This window comes from Nymphalis io, chromosome 7 (genome assembly GCF_905147045.1).
Source record: "Nymphalis io chromosome 7, ilAglIoxx1.1, whole genome shotgun sequence".
In the NCBI taxonomy this organism is placed as follows: Eukaryota; Metazoa; Arthropoda; class Insecta; order Lepidoptera; family Nymphalidae; genus Nymphalis; species Nymphalis io.
The window spans coordinates 12,422,381-12,446,932 of record NC_065894.1 but is presented as its reverse complement, the minus strand read 5'-3'; the positions used below and the strand labels follow the sequence as shown (position 1 = coordinate 12,446,932).

Here is a 24,552-nt window from a genome sequence, read left to right as displayed (position 1 = left end):
ACCGATAACGAAATTTCGACCTTCAGAACTAACCCCGTGGACGGTCGGAGACAAAAGTTGAAAATGAAGAATTAAAGGCTATTGTGGAAGCGGATCCATCACAAAGCACTTCAGAGATAGCTGCAGTCTTCGGGGTAAGTGATAAAACTGTATTAATTCATTTCAAGCAAATCGGGAAAGTAAAAAAACTTGAACGATGGGTACCTCATGAATTGAGTGAATCGAACTTGCAAACACGCGTAGACTGCTGTGTTACTTTGCTCAACCGACACAATAATGAAGGGATTTTAAATCGAATCATTACTTGTGATGAAAAGTAGATACTGTACGATAATCGGAAGCGCTCGTCGCTATGGCTGAACCGTGGAAACCCAGCCAAATCCTACCCTAAACGAAAATTGACTCAGAAAAAGTTACTTGTGAGTGTTTGGTGGACTAGCGCCGGTGTCGTTCACTACAGCTTTTTAAAATCTGGCCAAACTATTACGGCATATCTATTGTCAGCAACTGCAAACCATGAAGGAAGAACTAGCAACTAAACAACCGAGATTGGTCAATCGCTCTAGGCCACTGCTGCTTCACGACAACGCAAGACACACACTGTACAATTAACAACCACTAAGTTAAATGCTACAATTAGAATGTCTACGACATCCACCGTACCCCCCGGGCCTGTCTCCAACAGATTACCATTTTTTCCGGAATTTGGACAACTTCTTACAAGGAAAAAAATTCAACTCCGATGCGGAGGTCCAAACCGCCTTCAAAGAGTTTATTGATTCTCGCCCCCATGGTGTTTTTTAGTAAAAGGATCTATGAGATAGCAAAAGTGTATGAATAGCAACAGTATTTTGATTAATTAAATATATTTTACAAAAAAAAAAAAATACTTTATATACCTCCCGTACAAAACGCCAATTTCATATGTAAGGACCTAATAATAATACATTTATTGTTATATGGTTCTTTAAGTAAAGCTTCTTTGGATGCGATATGAATTAAATTTCAATATAGTATAAGAGCAACGTTTCTGTATGTAATGTTTAAGTGAGTTCCAAACCTTCTCTCCTTAATTAATTATTTAAGTCGAGTCTTTACCTAGCGATTGTTAAGTTAGGTACTTAAGTCCTGTGTTTGACAGAAAGTTACTGTCTAACACAGACGGGTTGAAAAATACTTATCTAATTATGTATTTAAAAATATAACATTTATGTTACGTTCTTATAGATCACTTCTCACACATACTTTTATCACCGAAATTTAGTTGAAAAGGTTTGATTTTTGATTTTTTATGTGAAACTTTGATTTTTAAAGACGTATAAATTCGTAAGTACATATTTTTTAATTGTTAATTTTAAGGCTTAGTGATAACTTGACGGTGTAATTATTTCAGTAAATAAATAAAATAAACTCAATTCACAAATATCAACGTTTAATTTGTTCTTGGAGTGATGTTTAAGATTTATTTACTGATAGCTTTTGCGTCAGTTTCGTGTTAAGCAGAAAACTCGGATGATGTCACTATTGTTTACAGCGACCGCATTGCGATAAATTGAACACAACTCGCTCAGTCTATACAAGAGCAAAAAACAAAGGTTTCGAATTAAGATAAAATTGTATAAAAGGCAAATAAAGGTTCTCAAATAACAAAATGTACTCAAGTTCTCGGCTGTAGTTCAAAAGCTGCTGTAATTTATACTAAGTAAACATGTCGCACGCGACTTTGTTAACGCTAACAATTCATAAGGACATTTTTTTGATCCCGCTATAAATATATGACATTAAGAGACTGTAACTGATTTAAATAATTACTAATTATATTTCTTTGCTTATTTTATTCCATTGGACATTCCTAACTGTAATATTTGACTTACTCCCAGCAAAAAAGTAATAGAATCCTATTGTTTAAGGGGAAATTTAATATTTATGTCGCCTACAGTCCCGTTACGAGTCCCGCAGGTAGAGGATTACCCCTTCCACAACACCCTTTTACGCCCACAAATGAGACAGACGCGTTAGAAAATTGCATTCAGTGTTTACTGACTATTTGTTCAGAAAACAACACATGCTAAAAAATGGCTTTGTGGACCCCCTACGCGGAGGAACCTTTGGACTTAACTACAAATGTTAAACAGGAAGTCTCACCAGACAGTACCTCAACACCTGGTTCCAAGGTTCCTGACTATAGATATTCATCAGAGCCATCGAGTTTAGAACATGAAAATAGATCTTACAATTGTTATGAGTGCAACATCCCGCCGTCCCAAATATCTCCGGTCGAGAGTTAGAACTACAGAAACGCACCTTCAACATCGCAATCAGAGGACTTAGATGTCGACTCGCTGTCTGATGATGCCGAGTATCAAGCCTTTTCAAGCAGGATGCATTTCGAGCTATGGCCGAGAAGAATGGAGGCAGCTTACTTGGAAATAATCCGAGAATGAGGCGAGCGGTCCAGAGGAATCGAGACGCTGACGACTCGTACAGGAAGCAGAGAGAAAAAAACAATTACGCGGCGAAACAGAGCAGAGACAGACGAAAGTTAAGAGAAGTTCGTCACGCGTTTCAAGTGACATATCTAAAGAAAAGAATTGCGAAATTAAGGCCCAAGCTCAGAGAACGAGTATGTCAACCTTGTCAACATCGCAAACAAATACGGAGCTTCCACCGCATCCGTGTATAAGCACAGTGCAACACAGTGTTGAACCGTACCCATACATCGGGTATGTCCAGCCCATGTACGTGCCCGTTGTTGAACCAGCGTCTGCGTCTTCGAGTACAAATATGTCGCAATCGATGAGTGTCTCAAGGAGTACGTGCGTATTTTCGCCACCCAAGTCTCCGGTATCAGACGAAAAAAAAAAGCGTCCAAGTTATATGATAGATGTAGACGCTTTATCAGACGATCCGGACTACCTTGCGTTCGAGAGGGAAGCCCTCAGAGCAATGGCCGAAAAGAAAGGAGGGTCGTTGCTCGGTAATAATCCGAGAATGCGTCGTGCCGTGCAAACTAATCAGAACGCCGACGATTTTTATAGAAAACAGAGAGAGAGGAATAATTTTGCTACAAAGCAGAGCCGTGACAGGAGAAAACTACGAGAGATCCACAATTCACTCAAGGTCACTTATTTGAAAAAATACCTGTCTAAGATCATACGTCTGCTGTCTTCGAATAGGTGTATAGTGTGTGACCAGACGTTCCTTTAGAGATTTAGAATTATAATAGTGTTTAATTTTTTTTATTTTGAACTATAAGTTCTAAACTCTAAGGTGTTTGTGCAATGATGTTTGTGCAATCTTATAAATAGTATACTTGGAGTATTACAAGGTTGTACATAATTTTCCGTGACTGCGTTGTCGGCTAAAACTTAATATATATAAAATTAAATACAGTTACATCCGGAGAGGAGCCATACGGTGTCATTTGCTTCCTGTTCTTGCATGAATAACATTTATGAATCGTTCGAATTATCTTTCATTATTCACGAATGGTTTAACTTCTATTTGACCGAATGTTGCAACTAAAATCATATTCTCCAACAATTTTTTCTGCAATGGTTATAATAAATTACTTAAATTAATATCAGTATGAAACCAAAGAACACGTAGAGCATCGTACATACAATAAAATGAAGAAATTATTTGAAAACATTTCGCGATATTGTATCAGAAAATTGTGACATCATGATATCATTGTAATCAACCTTCACATTTTTCTATCTATTGTGTCAAAAACAAGCAAGCTTGAGTAGCAAATTAATAGCAAACGCAAATTCTACGCAACTCTCATAATAGACCGAAAGTCACCCCATTGTTCTTCCGATGTGTCCCGTTGGTTCAGGTAGCGGAAGTAACCCGTGCAGCGGGGTGGGGGTGCCCTGCACAATTAGACCACACCCCCGAGAATAAAAGACCGGGGCGACCAACAACATCATTAGTTACTCGCAGTCAACCGTAACTACTAACCGTACTAACTAAAGTAATCATGGCTCTCTGGACACCATACGCTGAGGACTCAGCATTAGATCTATCTGTAAATAGTACACGTGAAACGACATCGCAAACAAATACGGAGCTTCCACCGCATCCGTGTATAAGCACAGTGCAATACAGTGTTGAACCGTACCCATACATCGGGTATGTCCAGCCCATGTACGTGCCCGTTGTTGAACCATCGCCTGGGCCTTCGAGTTCCGGGTTGCAGCAATCGACTAATAATTATATAAGTACGTGCTTGATATCGCCACCCAAGTCTCCGGGATCAGACAAAAAAAAAAAGCGTCCAACGGAGCTTCCACCGTATCCGTGTATAAGCACAGTGCAACACAGTGTTGAACCGTACCCATACATCGGGTATGTCCAGCCCATGTACGTGCCCGTTGTTGAACCAGCGCCTGCGTCTTCGAGTACAAATATGTCGCAATCGATGAGTGTCTCAAGGAGTACGTGCGTATTTTCGCCACCCAAGTCTCCGGTATCAGACAAAAAAAAAGCGTCCAAGTTATATGATAGATGTAGACGCTCTATCAGACGATCCGGACTACCTTGCGTTCGAGAGGGAAGCCCTCAGAGCAATGGCCGAAAAGAACGGAGGGTCGTTGCTCGGTAATAATCCGAGAATGCGTCGTGCCGTGCAAACTAATCAGAACGCCGACGATTTTTATAGAAAACAGAGAGAGAGGAATAATTTTGCTGCAAAGCAGAGCCGTGACAGGAGAAAACTACGAGAGATCTACAATTCACTCAAGGTCACTTATTTGAAAAAAGACCTGTCTAAGATCATACGTCTGCTGTCTTCGAATAGGTGTATAGTGTGTGACCAGACGTTCCTTTAGAGATTTAGAATTATAATAGTGTTTAATTTTTTTTATTTTGAACTATAAGTTCTAAACTCTAAGGTGTTTGTGCAATGATGTTTGTGCAATCTTATAAATAGTATACTTGCAGAATATTATTCTCTAAAGAATTGTAAGTTGAAATAAATTTAATAAATGACCAAACATAAATTGACCTTTTAATTATTTAAAACCTTTTAGTTTTGTTACAAAATCATAGAAAGTTATAATCAATTTGAAGTTTACACTAACAATATCTATATCGAGTCAAATATCTTCAATAGATTTTTCTATCTTGTATCATAAAGATAAGTTGGACTACCGAGCTTAACCCCATTCAAGTCCCCATTGAATAAAAAGTTAAGTACATACCATTAAGTTACAATAGAATGGGTGCGGCTTGCGCAAGCGCCGCTTTTTGCTTCTTTCCGACCAATCGGGTTCAGAATGAGTGTTTATTGTGTATTCAAAGATGATCGATAGATATACATAATTTACTTTTATATTTACTTTAAATGGGTTTAGTGTATTTTTAATTTGTAGATAATCAATATAAAATGTTTAAAAGCAAATACGAAACCGTTCAATATTTTTTTTGCCTCTGTTCATCAAACGATTTGTGTTATGTTTATTAGCTATTAAGATGCACACGGAATGATATCAATAAATAAATGGAAATAAGAGTGAAAAAATAACAGTACGAAACTTGCAAATTCATATATGTACTACTCAAATTTTCAATAATCCACCGCGCGAACATTAGTGTTATATTAGCTTCTTAATTAAAGTTATTTTTAGGTTAAGAAATCTAAAAATAAAACTAATTCCTGTACTTAAACTAGATTTATTTCGCTACAAATAACCTTACACAACTGGATATAACAGACTACTATACTTTCTGCTTGATGACGTGCGGCAAGTCGAATTTACCTCGGACGCATTTCAGCTTCACACCGGGACAATCTTTAACTCTGAAATTGATAACCAACCCAAATTCATCATACATTATTGGTGGCAGACGCAGCAGATACTTGTTAAGTTTAATATTAATCCATTTGGTTTTTGGTTAGTTTGATGGATCGCTTATAAAGCTAATCACAAGGTTGATAAGTAGTCACCATCGCCCATGAATTTTGAAAATATTAACTATTCCTTACATCGTCAACGCACCAATAATGGGAACAGAGATATATATCTTTTGCCTGCATTTACACTGGCTCACTCACCTTTGTAATTGTAAAAAGATCTATAGCTAAGTATATTTATAGTCAAGATGTGCTGCAGTATTATGGCGACTGCTCCATTTGTCATGATGAACCACATCACTCACCTGCGATATTGTGTTCCTGCAGGTTGTGTCCGATGCCCGGCACGTAGGCGATCATCTCTCGCCCGCTGGAGAGACGCACGAGCACGCATTTACGGTTAGCGGAGTTCGGCTTCTTGGGTTTTCTGATCAAGGTTTTCAGTATCACACCCTGAAATTATGTTCCTTATTTAACTAAAAGTAAGAGCCTGTTTAGGGAAACATAACAGGGGTTCTGGGTTATGCTTTAATGAGAAGGTTTGGAGCTTAATTCATCACGTTGCTCCGTCGACTGTTCGTGAATACACACACACATACACTTGTAGGTTTTTCACGTTATTTTACTTCAAAGTAAAGCACTGTATTAAAAACACAAATTAAACACACGAATATTCAGTGATGCTTATATGCTTGGTACAGATTTACTCGATTTAGCTAAATAATCGAGGTTTTGTAAAACACATTGTTAGGAGACTATGTAAAAATATATATCTTAATATTCCGTATGGGTAAATAAAAACCTTCATAATATAAGAGATATTTGTGCACATTGTCTTTTATGCATATTTCTAATGCGCTGTTCATAGCAGTAAGTTTTGGCATCCCTTGTTCATATGTTACAATTACATCCTAAAGTTGAGAGTGGTGTTTCAAAATTTTTTTTTTAATTTTATATTTGTATCGCAGACTGGAATCTAAGATGTAATGTCCTATTTGCCTGTTCCTTACCTAGCTTCTTAACTCTACAAAACAAACGATATACGACACAAAGAACGATACAAATTATTGATATGAGGCGGTAAACTAATGAGTGGTATTCACACAAGCGCGCCTGACCATATTAATAGTGACATTTAACTGAAAATTGTAAATTAATAATTTAAAAAATACCTAATACTGCGTGTATTAGGTATTTTTATAGAATTATTTTCTTCCAATTTTGTTTAATGTTAGTTTAGTATGGAGAGTGTTTCTGAAGGGACAATATTAGTAAAACACCAGTGAGTTTGTTATAGCCCGGTTTCTATATTTAACGAATTATTTTTTTACATCTGTAACCGATAATTTTGATATGACTTCAATACTTACGGAACGTTATTTTTTAAATGTTTTTTATTCATGCATAAGGCAAAACGAATTGTTTTTTTTTAAATATAGTAACCGGATATGAAAGAATAGAAGTATGTCAGCATATCTTGGCGAAAGGATTTCCATTGAGCGGATTTCTTGATTTTCTCTTTTTGATATGTGTAAGCTCCAAACGTTTTTATGTAATATTTCTAAGAATGGAATAAGAAGGGTCGTCACTTGCATTACTGATTTATGTTCTAAATAGCTGCGACTCGCTATTTTATCCACGTTAAATTGTTTTTACGTATATATGTACGTAATCTTTAAGTTATTATAACTTTTGATAGATACAACCGATTTTGTTGAAATAAAAACTAATGTGTGCCTTATTCTTGCCTATATTAACTAAATTACTAACATTTGAATTTAATTGTTATCAATAATGAACGAACGAACGAACAAATAATGCTTGTTTTCGTTTTGACAACTCGGAAATATTCATATTAACTCAATAAATAAGTTATTTTTAATTTTATAAATAAAATTAATTGTGGATACAGACAAAGATGATAAAGATTCGATGTGACCAATATGTATTAGAGGGACAACAATTTCAAATACTCTTATTATTTATTTTGAAACATAAAAAAATTAAATAGGTATTTGTACGGTTTTCTTAAATGCAAAGAATACACATTTGTACGCTCGTTATGTTTTTTCAATACTTTAGACAGGAGCGTTAGACACCGTTTGTTTATCAGTTATTAATCTCTGTTGAGATACCGGAATGAATAATGACCAGTGGTTCAGATTAAATACTTATGAAAATGTATAATGATGGTAAGTACGAGTGTGTAGTGATAGTAATATAGACTGCCTCGTTGGTCTAGTGGCTAGATATAAGGCCGCAGAACCCGAGATCCTGGGTTCAAATTCCAGGTAGGGCCGATAAAAAGTTAGGGAGTTTTTCAGTCAAAGATTCTCAGTAGCTTCCCGGAGTCTGGAAGTTGGAAGTGTGTACACTCCCGTGCCTCAAAGAGCACGTAAAACTGTTGGTCCTGCGCCTGAATTCTTTCCGGTCGTGTCGGATTATGAGAGTGAGGGAATAGAGAATGCACCTGTGTTTGCGCACGCACTTGTGCACTATAATATGTCCTGCGCCGTTAGCTAATCTGTTGAGATTGGCTGCCGTGCCTGAAATCTATTAGGAGGACATCAACATCTTCAAATTTTGGTTAATAAAATTATTTATTTTTTAGCTTTTCTTCATATTGATAAAGAAAGTAAGTTATAACTTGTATACGCTAAATTCTGGATAAAAATTTAAATCTGAATATTATAACCATAATGATCTTATTTTTTATCTTTTTCTATTCTCCATTTATTATATTTGCGTATCATTACCAATGAATTATTCATTTAAAAATATAGTTTTAGAAATTATTGTGATCCTGTGGGTATTTATGCAACTTCAAGTAAGTCCCTACAATTTAAATAACTAGTCTTAAAGTATTAATACAAAAAACTGACAAAATGCAGTAGATAAAAATACAATGGTAACTGGCACAATTGCTTAGTGTATCTTGGTTGACAAAAGTATTAGCCACGTTATCTGTTCTTAATACTTGCACAATAGCGACAGATTAAAAAAATCCTTTACAATACAGTTACGGTGGTCTCGCTCATTCGACCAAATGCTAATTCGTTTACTTCTCTTACAAGGTAGAATTCATTCTCGTCATTTATTATTCAAAAATGTTCAATAGAAATACACTTTTCTAATTAAATAAGTGATAACGAAGTAACAGCCTGTAAAACGTCCCAATGCTCGGCTGAGGTGCAGGTGTTGTAACGACTGGGCCATCTTCAATCTTTTATGATTAATAGGTATTTTTAAAACGTTAGTTATTAAGCTACCTACAAATACTAATATTTAAACTTTCCTCCTTACTTATGTGAAACATGAAGCTTTTGTCGCATTAATTAAACAACGCTATCGTACAATAAAATCTTAATGCTAATTATTAAGAACTCTTTATTAGTTCAAACCTTTTTGTGAGCATACTCGTGTACCTGAATGTATGTAATTAATTATAGATATATATCTTGGTCAATCGGATATTCTAATTGGTTATTTGATTGCAATGTTTTATTCTTTAGCTCCTACGGAATTTCAGTAACTACACGTTAAAAGCCTTCCAGTATTAGATAACATAGCGACAGCTGTCACAAAATTATATTATATAAGACGCGGTGTGATATTTACATTAGATATTAAAATTATGAGGCAACATCAGTCAACGGTAACACCTGCCTGTGTTGCGAATATTAATCCTTTAAGTGTGGGCACTGACCATACTCTACAAAAATGACATGCATTATTCCTTCTTATACATACAGCATCTTTATCCGAAATAATATTATATTGAATATAGATTCTAACGAGAAGAACTGACAACAAACTCAATAGTTAAGTACTCTTTTCCACCAAGTTAGTTTTTTTTTTATTTAGGTATATTAATAATAAAACTTTATTGTTATCCAATACATACATATTATAAAAAGTAGCCCTGACTCCTGAACTGGCGTTACCCGTGCGTCAGAAGTCAGTTCCGTCCCATTCAATTATTAAAAAGTATTACAAAGGGTCTTATTACTAATTATTGGAAGTTAATCCAAACCGTGTGCGCGTGACTGCATAAATGTGTGTATGTGTGCTATAATTGAGCGTGTGATGTGAATGTTCATTTATGAGGTAGTTAATAGTTTCTCAACGTCTTCATAATTAAGTTGTTTCAACCATGTTTTAGTTTTGCCTTTTAATTGGGTAATGTCCTTTATTCTTGAAAATTGAGTATTTTTTATAAAATCTAGGTACGAGACTGTTATATTGTTGCTGTGCAAATTTACTTTTAACTTTATTGTAAGGAAATCGATGGAATATGAATTAAATACAATTAAATTTATTAGTTATCCGGTATGAAAATCAACGGATACTAATGTTTTCTTTATAATCGATATAGTCTTTTATTAAGTAAATAATTTTTCTTTATTAATTACTTTTTGACATGCGATTTAAATTTATTAATAGGTCAAGTAAATTTTTTTTTTCTACTGACTTTGTTTATTTCATTACATCAACTAAATTTATTTAATATTACATTGAAACATAAATATTATATCTAAGTTAACATGTTTTACACGTTAACACAGAAATATAACAATGTCAATTTTTTTTTATTGTTTAAGTCAAATTTAAAATAGTACCACCCAATTCCCACCCGACGCAAAGCTGCCCATAATGCAGACTGCATTTCCGCGCTGTACGTTTTTTTTACAAGAAGTGTTCATTTATTATTATAAGAATTACCGAATTGTGGAATATTATTTGTTGGTAATGTCCCAGGAAGGTTTTCATTTATTAAGTTGGTTACATGGTAAAGTTAATAAAAAACAATTAAATTTGTACCTATCCTGCCTGTAAATAAACAAATATTAACTCGTTGTGGTTGTGGTTCAAGCTCCACTTGGTTCTTCGGATCACGGCCTTATATCTACCAAAGTGCCACAGGCCAAGCTGCCGCCATCAGCGGAATGCAAACGTCGCGTTTGGCAGTATAAGTCGGCAGAATGGGACGGTATGCGCGATTACTATGCGTCAGTCCCATGGAAGGAACGTTGCTTCAGTGGGAATGACCCGACAGCTAGTGCCGCTGTTGTTGCTGATGAGATCATGTTAGGAATGGAATACTACATTCCTAGCTCAGATCTCATCAGTAGGGTACGCGTTACCGTTGGTTAACTCGTGAATGTGCCGACGCTGTATTATCTAAGCAGGCGGCATATCGCGCGTGAATCAACGGCTGCGTTAGCGGGGCATCTAACATTGACACACTGAAAGCAAACTACAATGAAAATTCCAAGTCCTGTAGGAAGGCATACACGAGAGCGGATGCACAGCGCATTGTACAGATTGGTCATGACCTTATTTCGCATCCTAGGATTCCTCGCATTGCAAAACGATTTCCACCGCTCAGAAATCCGGACGGATCGCTAGCTCACAGTCCGCAGGAGAAAGCCGATCTCCTGGCTAAACTCTTCGCCGACAACTCCGTGATCGATGATTGTAGTGCGCTGCCACCAACAATACCTTCATATGGCCACACGATGCCTGACATCAAAATCAGGCAACGTGATGTGCGTGCGGAGCTGCAATCACTTGATATACGGAAAGCTAGCGGTCCCGATGGAATACCAACCATAGTGCTGAAGAAGTGCGCGGCGGAGCTGTCTTCTGTGTTAACGCGCCTGTTCCAACTTTCTCTCTCTTCGGGATGTGTGCCGGAGGCTTGGAGAAGAGCTAATGTGCAAGCGGTTCCCAAAAAAGGGGATCGGTCTGACCCGGCAAATTATCGACCAATAGCTATCACCTCAGTAATTTGAAAGGTGATGGAACGGATTCTTAACAACCAATTGATCCATTACCTAGAAGATCGCTGTCTAATTAATGATCGTCAGTACGGGTTTCGACCAAAACGGTCCACAGGTGTTCCTCTAGCGTACGTAACACACCTCTGGGGTGAAGCTATCGACAAGCATGGAGAATCGTTGGCTGTCAGCCTCGATATCTCCAAGGCTTTCGACAGGGTCTGTCACAGAAGTCTTCTCTCCAAGCTACCGGCATATGGTCTGCCTGCTCAGCTATGCACCAGGATTGCCAGCTTCCTACACAAGCGTAGCCTTCGTGTTTTAGTAGATGGTTGCGCTTCACAATTCTATGTAGTGAATGCTGGGGTCCCCCAGGGATCTGTGCTATCTCCCACACTCTCCCTTTTGCATATCAATGATATGCTCTCTCTTGGGAACATACATTGCTATGCAGACGATAGTACAGTGCATGGTGGATACCACGGACGCGCAGTGGCTGGGCGGACGGAAACTGAGGAGAGGCGGAAGAATCTTGTCATTGAACTCGATAGGACATTAGAGCTCATCGCCAAATGGGGTTCTGATAATCTTGTTGAGTTTAATGCCAAGAAAACACAGGTTTGCGCTCTCACAGCGAAAAAGTCACCATTTTCCCCTCTTCCCTTCCTCTGTGGCACACCGCTGATGATAAAAAGCAAAATCGCCATGCTGCGGATGGACGTTCGCTGCGACCTTAGTCCAAGGGATTACATCGAGGCTATTTTAAAAACTGCTTCGTTATAAATATTGCTCGCACCTTTGGGATGGCTCCGCTAAGTACCCACTGGAGGCCTTGGACCGGTTGCAGCGATGTGCAGTACGCATTATTGGCGACGTAAAGGTCACAAACACCCTTGAACCTTTACAATTGCGTCGCGAGATAGCAGCACTGAGCGCTTTCTATCGACTGTATCACGGCGAGTGCTCTGAGGAATTATTCTCTCTAATTCCTGCTTCCCCCTTCCTTCTTAAGTCCACGCGAGCTGGTTCTCGATGTCACCGCCTAACTGTGACATCAATTCCATCGCACACAAAGAAATTTGGCAACTCCTTTCTGTGTCGCACTACCAAAACATGGAATTCCTTACCAGCTCACGTGTTGCCCTCCTCTTACAACCCGGGTTCCTTCAAACGAGGCGTGAAGAGGCATCTTGCGGGCCGGCAAAGCGGGGACGGCTAGTACAGAACATTCTTCCCGACTGTACTGGCCGTCGTCGCGTTTGGACTCTACTACCACTTACCATCAGGTGGAGTAGTCATATGCCATCCCCGCGCATATTTAAAAAAAAAACTCGTATTGTAATATATGCCTATTTTTAACATGTGGTTTAAATTTATTAATCAGCAAAATTTAAAATATTCGCTAATAAATGCGGAAAGATAAATGAGCTGACGTCATATTTCAGTCATTTCGGCTATCATCATAAAGCTACTGTAATGACAAAACTGTGTACTGTACATAATAGCACAAAAAGTTATATTTTATTAGTATAATATTCATAGCTTTAATTTATTCTTGGTATCCATAATATCCTCTATAATAAATAATAATAGGTCCTTACATATGAAATTAGCGTTTTGTCGTACTGACCACTTTGATCTGAAATATCTCCTTTTTGGTTCCTTCTTCGTCGTGACACTCTTGTCAGAGCGGTCGTGGTCGCCATGAAGTATCATGAATTATTCGGCGCAGATGTTATTCGCCTCACGAGCCTTCGCCATATGTCCCTGTTAGTGGTAAGCCTCGTGCATTCATGCAAGGGACCGCCAACAGTTGTTTTTATTTGGTCGGTCCATCGCATGGGCGTCCTTCCACGTGGTCTGTTGCCATCCACCTTGCCTTGAATGACAAGGCGCTCTATGGAGTTATTTCCTTGCCGGGAGACGTGTCCAAAAAAAGTTAGTATGCGCTTTCGAACCAGCGCCGAAAGACGCTGTTTGATGCCGAGTTCTTGAAGAATGGAGATATTGGTGCGAAATTCGGTCCACGAAACTCTTAGCATTCGTCTCCAGCACCACATCTCCATAGTATCGATCTTCTTTTTTTCGACTTTTTTTCGCCGCAAAGTCCACGTCTCCGCAGCGTATAGAAATATGGGGAAAACAAGCGTTTCTACGAGCCGGATCTTGGTTGCTTTGGTAATGTTTCTGTTCCTCCATATTTTCTTCAGCTTCTCCATTGCAGTTCTCGTAATTGCCATACATCGCTTGACCTCATCTACGCATCCGCCATTATTCGATATTAAAGCTCCCAGATATATATAGGATCGGACGACCTCACAGTTCGCAATCTGAGTGATCTCAGGCGAGTTTTTTTTTGCCCGGCCTCGGTCAATCATCATCTTCGTTTTACTGCGGTTAAGCTTTAATCCGAATTCTTGGCATATGCGCTCCATTTTAAGAAGCAATTCTTCCATATGAACTGCGTCAGACGCAAACAGGGTCGTGTCGACGGCATAGCGCAAATTTGTAATATTGCGCCCACCAACTGCAACACCGTCACTCCAGTCCTCAAGCGCAGTGCGCATTACCAGTTCTGTGTAAGCATTGAACAAGAGCGGTGATATTATGCATCCTTGGCGGACTCCAGCGCTGGGATGAAAGTCTTCAAATAAAACATCATCCGTCCGCACGGATGCAGTCCCATCTTCGTAAAGACGCCTAAGACGATGAACTAAGTGTTTCGGTGTACCCATGTCCAGTAACACCCTCCATAGTTTGGGCCATTTACTGAGTCAAATGCCTTTGAGAAGTCAACAAAGCAAATATAAGTAGGCTTCTCTATTATCTGGCGAACAATGAGGATCTGCTCACGTGTACCCCTTCCTTTTACAAAACCGGCTTCTTCTGGTGCAACTTCCTTGGACAGAAAGTTCTTCAGTCGTTCATTGATTATGTGTAGCAGGATTTTACTAGCATGAGATATGAGGGCTATAAGGCGGTAGTTGCTACACTTCTTAGTTGAACCCTTCTTGTGCAAAGGAACGTAAGCCGTGTGAGACCATTCTGTTGGCCATGTTCCTGAATGCCATATCTTGTTGCATATGTTGTGGAAGATATTGACACATATATATGTCGCCTAAGGCTCTTATAGTTTCGATCGGTATAGCGTCTCTTCCTGTAGCTTTCCCCTTCTTTAGATGCATAATGACGGCTTTTACTTCCGATCGAAGAATGTCTGGCTCTAGGTTTTCATTTCCGGGCTCTGTATCAGGAAAGTTTTTCGACTGGTTGTCCTGGAACAAGGACTGGCAATATCTCTTGAAAATGTCAGTTATGTGGTTTAACTCATTGACTTCTCTACCATCACTATCTTCAATGGCCCAGGTCTTGGAAGGAAGTGTCTTTGTGATGGATCGAATTTTATGGTAGAGATCTCTGGACTCATGTCTATTTGCATGAGCATCGATTTCCTCACATATTTCCTCTTTGATTAAGGAATCCAAATTCAAATTTATAAATTCATTTAGCTGGTACATTTGACTTTTGAAAACAGTCATTCATTTGTTTTTTCCTCATTATTTTTTCTTTGGCGTCGTTTATTACCGCACAATGGAAAACATGAAATATGGGTATATTAACGAGTACGAGTTCTACCGTGGCACCAGTGCTGCAGAAACAGCTCGAAGGATTAATGATGTGTACGGCGCTGGTATCGCAAAAGAAAGCACTGCGCGTTTTTGGTTTTAACGTTTTCTTTCTGGAAATTTCGACCTTCAGAACCAACCCCGTGGACGGCCGAAAACCAAAGTGGAAAATGAAAAATTACAGGCTATTGTGGAAGCGGATCCATCACAAAGTACTTCAGAGATAGCTGCAGTCTTCGGGGTAAGTGATAAAACTGTATTAATTCATTTCAAGCAAATCGGGAAAGTAAAAAAACTTGAACGATTCGAACTTGCAAACACGCGTCGGCTGCTGTGTTACTTTGCTCAACCGACAAAATAATGAAGGGATTTTAAATCGAATCATTACTTGTGATGAAAAGTGGACACTGTACGATAATCGAAAGCGCTCGTTGCTATGGCTGAACCCTGGAAACCCAGCCAAATCCTACTCTAAACGAAAATTGACTCAGAAAAAGTTACTTGTGAGTATTTGGTGGACTAGCGCCGGTGTCGTTCTCTACAGCTTTCTAAAATCTGGCCAAACGATTACGGCAGATATCTATTGTCAGCAACTGCAAACCATGAAGGAAGAACTAGCATCTAAACAACCGAGATTGGTCAATCGCTCTAGGCCACTGCTGCTTCACGACAACGCAAGACACACACTGTGCAATTAAAAACCACTAAGTTAAATGCTACAATTAGAATGTCTGCGACATCCCCCGAACCCCCCGGGCCTGTCTTCAACAGATTACCATTTTTTCCGGAATTTGGACAACTTCTTACAAGAAAAAAAATTCAACTCCGATGCGGAGGTCCAAACCGCCTTCAAAGAGTTTATTGATTCTCGCCCCCATGGTTTTTTTAGTAAAGGGATCAATGAACTACCTATGAGATGGCAAAAGTGCATAGATAACAACGGTGCATACTTTGATTTTGTCCAGAGGGTGGATCTACCAGTTATCTGTCCGATAGCTGGTTGGAATCACTACGGGTACGCGACCCCGGACTGCTCTAGCTACTAGTGGCACATTCCTGTATCTTCCGTGATCACAGTATCCTCACCCCTCTCCTTGTTACGCTGTTTCCCAAAATTATCCCAGCGTCACGCCAAAGAAGAAGGAAAACTAATATTAAACCCGGAGCGGTGCCTCCGTTTAGGCGTAAGCCAGTCACCTGCGGCCAAACCAGCACCACACGTATTGACTCGTCATTCCTGCGGATCCTGCTGGGGAGGAGGAGAGGGTGGCATGGGTACTGGGCAAGCCCGTGTTGCCATAAAGTCGCCTGGCCCAGGCGTAGCAGCATCCACGGAGAGGACACTTCGCTCACCTGTTTTGCAGGTGGAAAACAACACGGAGAGTGGCAGTCACCGGTTATAAGTCAGCACGAATAGGCGTAAGTACGGACGCCAGGGGCCACTCTTGACAGTAGGAGGATCCATCGTAGATCCATTGATCAGTTACCGCCTGCTTTAAGTCGGGCAGCCCCCGATCAATAAGGTACTGATCCGCCTCAGCGTTAACTTGTTCCGCCTGGGTGAACGGAACACAAGCCTTACAGCTAGACGTTGACGCTGTGACATTTCCCCCGCCCATCTGGGGGCGCATACACTTGTCGGAAGTGCGGCCGGAGGATCCTCTCTCGCATTGGTCTTTTCAGTCATGAACGCAAGTGCCTTCGCGATGCCGCTTAAATCATCTGTCAAAGATGCAGAGGCCTATATATATATATACTTTGATTAATTAAATATAATTTACAATAAAAAAATTACTATATATTCCTCCCGTACAAAACGCCAATTTCATATGTTCCTTACATAATATATATTTTATTGTATAAGGTAACAGGTGGGCGAGCGGGCCGCCTGGATGGCAAGTGGTTACCACCGCTTATAGATCGCCAATGCGCCACCAACCTTGTGCCTGTAGTACACTGGCTCATTCACCTTTCAAACCAGAACACAACAATACAAAGAATATGTACTTACATATATGATGACTGTGTGGTATCTACCCAGAAGGGCTTGCTCACCCAAAAGCTCTACCGGCAAGTAAATATATAGATATAGATATAGCTATGAAGAAACGTTTACAAAAGTACGTTTTTATGTAGGTTTATTTAGATTTATAATCTAAGACTTTTATTTATTACGATTATGAAATTTAATTAGCGATTTAGATAATAATAATAATAATAAATAACTTTATTCACTAAAAAAGAAACAAAGACAAAAAAAAAAATAATATACAAAACCATAAAAAAAGAGTTAACAATATCATATTTCATCATATCTATGGGTATGCGAATCTTACAATTCAAAAACAATTTCGTTCATGTCTCATATCAAATAAGCCCCAACCAAAACACAATAGAAGGCATCGGCTTCGACCTTATTTGTCTTAGACTTGCAAGTACAAACTACATTTTACATAATTGTATCGTAAAACAATAAGTGGTTATTAAAATGTCTTTTTGTTATAAACAAAATGTCTAACAAATCGGCAAAGCGTTTTGTTCGTCTCCCGCCGAGTTTTTGGTTTATTGCAGGCGAAGAAGATAACGCAGCTATTGTTCTCAGAGAAAGTAGAGCTGTTTCAGAGAAAACGTCCCGACGGGAGAACGGTTGCACCCTTTGTGTCATTGCGAATATTACAATGCAAATGATACAATTCGCATGAACGTTTCAAATGGTTCGTAATTTCGCAATTTCACCAAACGCTCGACATTATTTTAAAAGTCCTTATTTTAAAATGTTTTCTCTTTTTAAATTTTATTTGTTTTTAAAATGGTGTTTACATAAAAATAATAATAAATTAATTTGCTACGGAAACACTAAATTAGCGTAGAGACTAGCTTACACGACTTAAATTACAATATACCTACCTGTTTACGCCGAACTAATATCGAGGATCAAACGGTAAATGAAACTAAGGAAGAGCTTTCCACTGTTCACACTATAATTTATTTTGTCTGATCATTTTAACAAAATCACCTTTACATTATATATATTCAGTAGCGAATCTAGACAGCGCGATTCAGGAAACTGACAGATTTTATTACCGCCATCTATACATACACTACCTACAGAAGGTATTTTAGTAATTTGAATAATGTATAATTTAGATTATATTAATAAAAGTAAAGACCTCTACATAATATACTTATATATTTCAAAAATAATATAATCCGAAATTTGTTTAATTAGGAATAATTATAAATATACTGTACAATATAATTGTCTGTATTTGGATTTGATTTTGTATATTTAAAGTGCTATTTTATGTAATCGCTTTGAAAATGTTGCGTGTCTTTCTGTGGCAATCATTTGACCGAAACTTAAAATAATATTTGCAAACGACTCGTGCCAATGTGTTTCTAAGCGAGATTCACGTGTGAAATTTTATTATCGATGATTAATATAGATCAATACAAAAATAGCATTACGAAATAACAATAAATACGAGTAGGTAATCAAATTCGATTCCTTTTAGTTTAGCTATTCACGGCTTAAAATTAATTGGATAAGTTTAGCTTATCTTTTCTAGACATCGCATACCTTTATATATAGGAGCTGCCCGTCCAGACGTATGTTCAAAATATTAGGTAATGAAAGATTTATTTTGAAGAACCAACATGTAAAACGGGCAGCAGAAGCCTTCTCGAAGCTATAACTCTTTTACCGCTAGTACCTGGAAATTGAAGTAGGCAAACAAGTAGTAATAAAATTCGCCGACGCACTTCTTTTTTGAATAAAATATAGGCTGGCCATTAGCAATTTACGACATCATTGTTTACATTCTCCGAGAATCTAAGAAGCATTGAAGGGAGCCGAAACAAAACATAATTGATGTAGTTGGCAACTTAAGCTTATAATTTATGATTTTACCCTAATAATAAGCAATAGTTAACGTGATTTGATGTAAAAATATCGAAAATTATCTAAAACTCCGATTCGAGTAAAAAAGTAATATATGGTTAATTTATTGAGAAAGGTATATACTTATAGTCTATACCTCGTAGACAATATATATGTGACGTAATGCTATGACACATGTTTATTAGAACACATAAAATGTAATTATATCTCTATATATATAACTTACCTGTGTATGTCTTTGAGTAAATAGTATGTCACTGATCGCAGAAATTTTAAATACTTTTTTGTTTGCCGGCTGTAGCTTAGATTCCTAGTAGTGAGATCGTCCACCCATATGGGTGCTCCATACAGTGCCATGGAACACACCACTCCGGCGTATATGTGCCGGCATGGTGATTCCGGCCCTCCCACGTTAGGTAGGAGGTGGCTCAAGACGGCAGCGGCATTGATGAGCTACGTGCCCAGTTGCACAAAGTATTGCCCGAAGCTCCATCTTCCATCCAGGATCAGACCTAATATCTCATCTGGGCCTTCACCACGTGGGACATGTATCACGGTCCAGACGTGGAATATAATAAAAATGTTTTATTATAAAGATAAATAAAACTTGTCCACGCGGTGATGATTTATAGTGTAATTACTTTCAATTTTGCTTTATATACAATACTTCTAATATTGATTTAAGTCTTCAATATAAATAATAATAAATAATGTAATATGTAATTATAACGATCAAAACTATGTACCTACATAGTTGATAAAAAGGCGTGGACACAGTATTATTTAGCTTATTCATCATCCCCTAAAACAAATGCATCGATTTAGTTATTATTAATAATAAAGTTGCATTTAGAATTTTTAAAATTTATTAAAAGTTATTATAACTTTTCTTTTAAAATTTCTAAAATAAATAAAAATGTAGTGTCTGTCTCTCAGTTTGCCGGGTCTAATCGCCAAAAAGAAAAAAATAATTATTATAGAGAATATTCTGATGTACTGTTTGTCTTTAAAATTATCATCCAAATCCGTTGTATACCTATATAGGTAGATAAGTATAATTACAAAAATTATTTTCAGGAAATCATTGCAATTCTTTCGAAATGTGATAAAAAGCGTTATTTTTCTTCCGTTAATATTTTTAGGCTTTAGGACTTGGGCTTTAGGTTATTGCTTAATGTGTAATATAAACTTAACGCGGCTTAAACCGTTGGGCACTGTTAATAATAAATACATGTATAAAGATGTATCCTGCACGTACTGCTTATTACTTCATTGTATAGTAAATGTAGTAATCGATAACTACCGCATTGTGTGATTGATACAGTTGCAACGCGGAAATAAGATGCATCTGTTATTTCGGAACACATTATCCAAAATGAACTCTATTGTATGAACTCTAAATAGAGTTAAAAATTGATTGTGCCGCGTATGCTTTGCTAGAATTACATTTAAGGTAATATAAGTTTTATTATATTGTGTTAAAGAATGAATTATAATGGCACAGGTTACGTGTGAATGCCCACGCGCCTGCCATTTGTGTTAACCCTTTACAAAACTTAGTGGTCTGTTCGACCATTTTGTATTGTTGACATATTTCAAGATGGATGGTATAACTGTTTCACAATAATGTGTGTTTGATATCTATTTTATTTTCCGTTAGTGTTTTTTTGGACGGCAGACGATTTAAATTCCATGAATTTCAATTTGAAATAACTTCGAAGAGATACACTGAATACGGTTTTGTCACGAACTTTCTATAAATGACTTTTGTATATTTAAATGTGTTACTTCGTGAAAATTAACAAAAATAAATTAGTAATGAGTGTTTAAAAATATTTTTTTTATAATTTGGTTTAATTACTGCAATTAAATGAATAGTAATCATTTCAAAAAGTATATTATTCTATATTTAAATTTTCTTTTTCGGAAGCATAAAGCTTAATAGTCCCTTTCAAATTAAACTTATTTAATTTTTTTAAAGGCCCTAATGGTGAGTTCCCATAACAGATAATGATGTCCAGCGCGTGCTTTGATAAAAGTCATCGAAGCGTCATCAGGGGACCAACTGATGCGTCTTTCTCGTAACTTCCGGTCGAAATTTTGCAATTATATAAATAAAAACCGACGGTGGTCCTACATTGATCCCGTGACAGGAAAGGGTTATAATACCTTAAACGTTTCAAGTGAGACGCATCTACAATTGGTCAAAAGATTATTCAAAAACATGAAAAACCAGTTGTTTGGGTTGATGCATTACTTTAAATATTGTCATTTATTGAACTTTAGCTTCCGATATGTATTTTTTCAAATTTTCAATAACCGATAACGAAATTTCGACGTTCAGAACTAACCCCGTGGACGGTCGGAGACAAAAGTTGAAAATGAAGAATTAAAGGCTATTGTGGAAGCGGATCCATCACAAAGCACTTCAGAGATAGCTGCAGTCTTCGGGGTAAGTGATAAAACTGTATTAATTCATTTCAAGCAAATCGGGAAAGTAAAAAAACTTGAACGATGGGTACCTCATGAACTGAGTGAATCGAACTTGCAAACACGCGTAGACTGCTGTGTTACTTTGCTCAACCGACACAATAATGAAGGGATTTTAAATCGAATGATTACTTGTGATGAAAAGTAGATACTGTACGATAATCGGAAGCGCTCGTCGCTATGGCTAAACCCTGGAAACCCAGCCAAATCCTACCCTAAACGAAAATTGACTCAGAAAAAGTTACTTGTGAGTGTTTGGTGGACTAGCGCCGGTGTCGTTCACTACAGCTTTTTAAAATCTGGCCAAACTATTACGGCATATCTATTGTCAGCAACTGCAAACCATGAAGGAAGAACTAGCAACTAAACAACCGAGACTGGTCAATCGCTCTAGGCCACTGCTGCTTCACGACAACGCAAGACACACACTGTACAATTAACAACCACTAAGTTAAATGCTACAATTAGAATGTCTACGACATCCACCGTACCCCCCGGGCCTGTCTCCAACAAATTACCATTTTTTATATATATATATAATATATATATTATTATATATATATATATATATATATATATATATATATATATATATATATATATATATATATATATATATATATAATAATATATATATATATATATATATATTTATTTATATATATATAATATATATAATTTGGACAACTTCTTACAAGGAAAAAAATTCAACTCCGATGCGGAGGTCCAAACCGCCTTCAAAGAGTTTATTGATTCTCGCCCCCATGGTGTTTTTTAGTAAAAGGATCTATGAGATGGCAAAAGTGTATGGATAGCAACGGTATTTTGATTAATTAAATATATTTTACAAAAAAAAAAAAAAACTTTATATTCCTCCCGTACAAAACGCCAATTTCATATGTAAGGACCTAATAATAATACATTTATTGTTATATGGTTCTTTAAGTAAAGCTTCTTTGGATGCGATATGAATTAAATTTCAATATAGTATAAGAGCAACGTTTCTGTATGTAATGTCTAAGTGAGTTCCAAACCTTCTCTCCTTAATTAATTGTTTAAGTCGAGTCTTTACCTAGCGATTGTTAAGTTAGGTACTTAAGTCCTGTGTTTGACAGAAAGTTACTGTCTAACACAGACGGGTTGAAAAATGCTTATCTAATTATGTATTTAAAAATATAACATTTATGTTACGTTCTTATAGCTCACTTCTCACACATACTTTTATCACCGAAATTTAGTTGAGAAGGTTTGATTTTTGATTTTTTATGTGAAAGTTTGATTTTTAAAGACGTATAAATTCGTAAGTACATATTTTTTAATTGTTAATTTTAAGTGCTTAGTGATAACTTGACGGTGTAATTATTTCAGTAAATAAATAAAATAAACTCAATTCACAAATATCAACGTTTAATTTGTTCTTGGAGTGATGTTTAAGATTTATTTACTGATAGCTTTTGCGTCAGTTTCGTGTTAAGCAGAAAACTCGGATGATGTCACTATTGTTTACAGCGACCGCATTGCGATAAATTGAACACAACTCGCTCAGTCTATACAAGAGCAAAAAACAAAGGTTTCGAATTAAGATAAAATTGTATAAAAGGCAAATAAAGGTTCTCAAATAACAAAATGTACTCAAGTTCTCGGCTGTAGTTCAAAAGCTGCTGTAATTTATACTAAGTAAACATGTCGCACGCGACTTTGTTAACGCTAACAATTCATAAGGACATTTTTTTGATCCCGCTATAAATATATGACATTAAGAGACTGTAACTGATTTAAATAATTACTAATTATATTTCTTTGCTTATTTTATTCCATTGGACATTCCTAACTGTAATATTTGACTTACTCCCAGCAAAAAAGTAATAGAATCCTATTGTTTAAGGGGAAATTTAATATTTATGTCGCCTACAGTCCCGTTACGACTCCCGCAGGTAGAGGATTACCCCTTCCACAACACCCTTTTACGCCCACAAATGAGACAGACGCGTTAGAAAATTGCATTCAGTGTTTACTGACTATTTGTTCAGAAAACAACACATGCTAAAAAATGGCTTTGTGGACCCCCTACGCGGAGGAACCTTTGGACTTAACTACAAATGTTAAACAGGAAGTCTCACCAGACAGTACCTCAACACCTGGTTCCAAGGTTCCTGACTATAGATATTCATCAGAGCCATCGAGTTTAGAACATGAAAATAGATCTTACAATTGTTATGAGTGCAACATCCCGCCGTCCCAAATATCTCCGGTCGAGAGTTAGAACTACAGAAACGCACCTTCAACATCGCAATCAGAGGACTTAGATGTCGACTCGCTGTCTGATGATGCCGAGTATCAAGCCTTTTCAAGCAGGATGCATTTCGAGCTATGGCCGAGAAGAATGGAGGCAGCTTACTTGGAAATAATCCGAGAATGAGGCGAGCGGTCCAGAGGAATCGAGACGCTGACGACTCGTACAGGAAGCAGAGAGAAAAAAACAATTACGCGGCGAAACAGAGCAGAGACAGACGAAAGTTAAGAGAAGTTCGTCACGCGTTTCAAGTGACATATCTAAAGAAAAGAATTGCGAAATTAAGGCCCAAGCTCAGAGAACGAGTATGTCAACCTTGTCAACAGCAGGGTCGGTTTTAAATGATTGAAAGGCAATTTGATTGTGAAAAGTGCCGTTGAATTACGATTTTATAAATAATTGTAATATAAATAATAGTAAATATGTTTTTGCAGCTTCCTAGTATCTAAAGGCTTATTGTAAATTGTAATGCGATAGAGTTCGATTAATTTTTATGTTTAAAGTATATCGTCTTAATTAAACTAACGTTGTTTTAACGTTAATATTATTATTATCCCGCGGTGTCACCCCCGTCAATGGATTAATACATGACTGTTTCTTTT

At 37.3% G+C, this 24,552-nt stretch overlaps 2 pseudogenes; both read left to right on the top strand.

Moving 5' to 3' along the window:
• The first annotated feature begins 2,075 nt into the window (after positions 1 to 2,075).
• On the top strand, positions 2,076 to 23,651 carry LOC126769781 (hepatic leukemia factor-like; annotated as a pseudogene).
• Positions 23,652 to 23,707: 56 nt separating this feature from the next.
• Positions 23,708 to 24,291, top strand: LOC126769780 (hepatic leukemia factor-like; annotated as a pseudogene).
• The last annotated feature ends 261 nt before the right edge of the window (positions 24,292 to 24,552 follow it).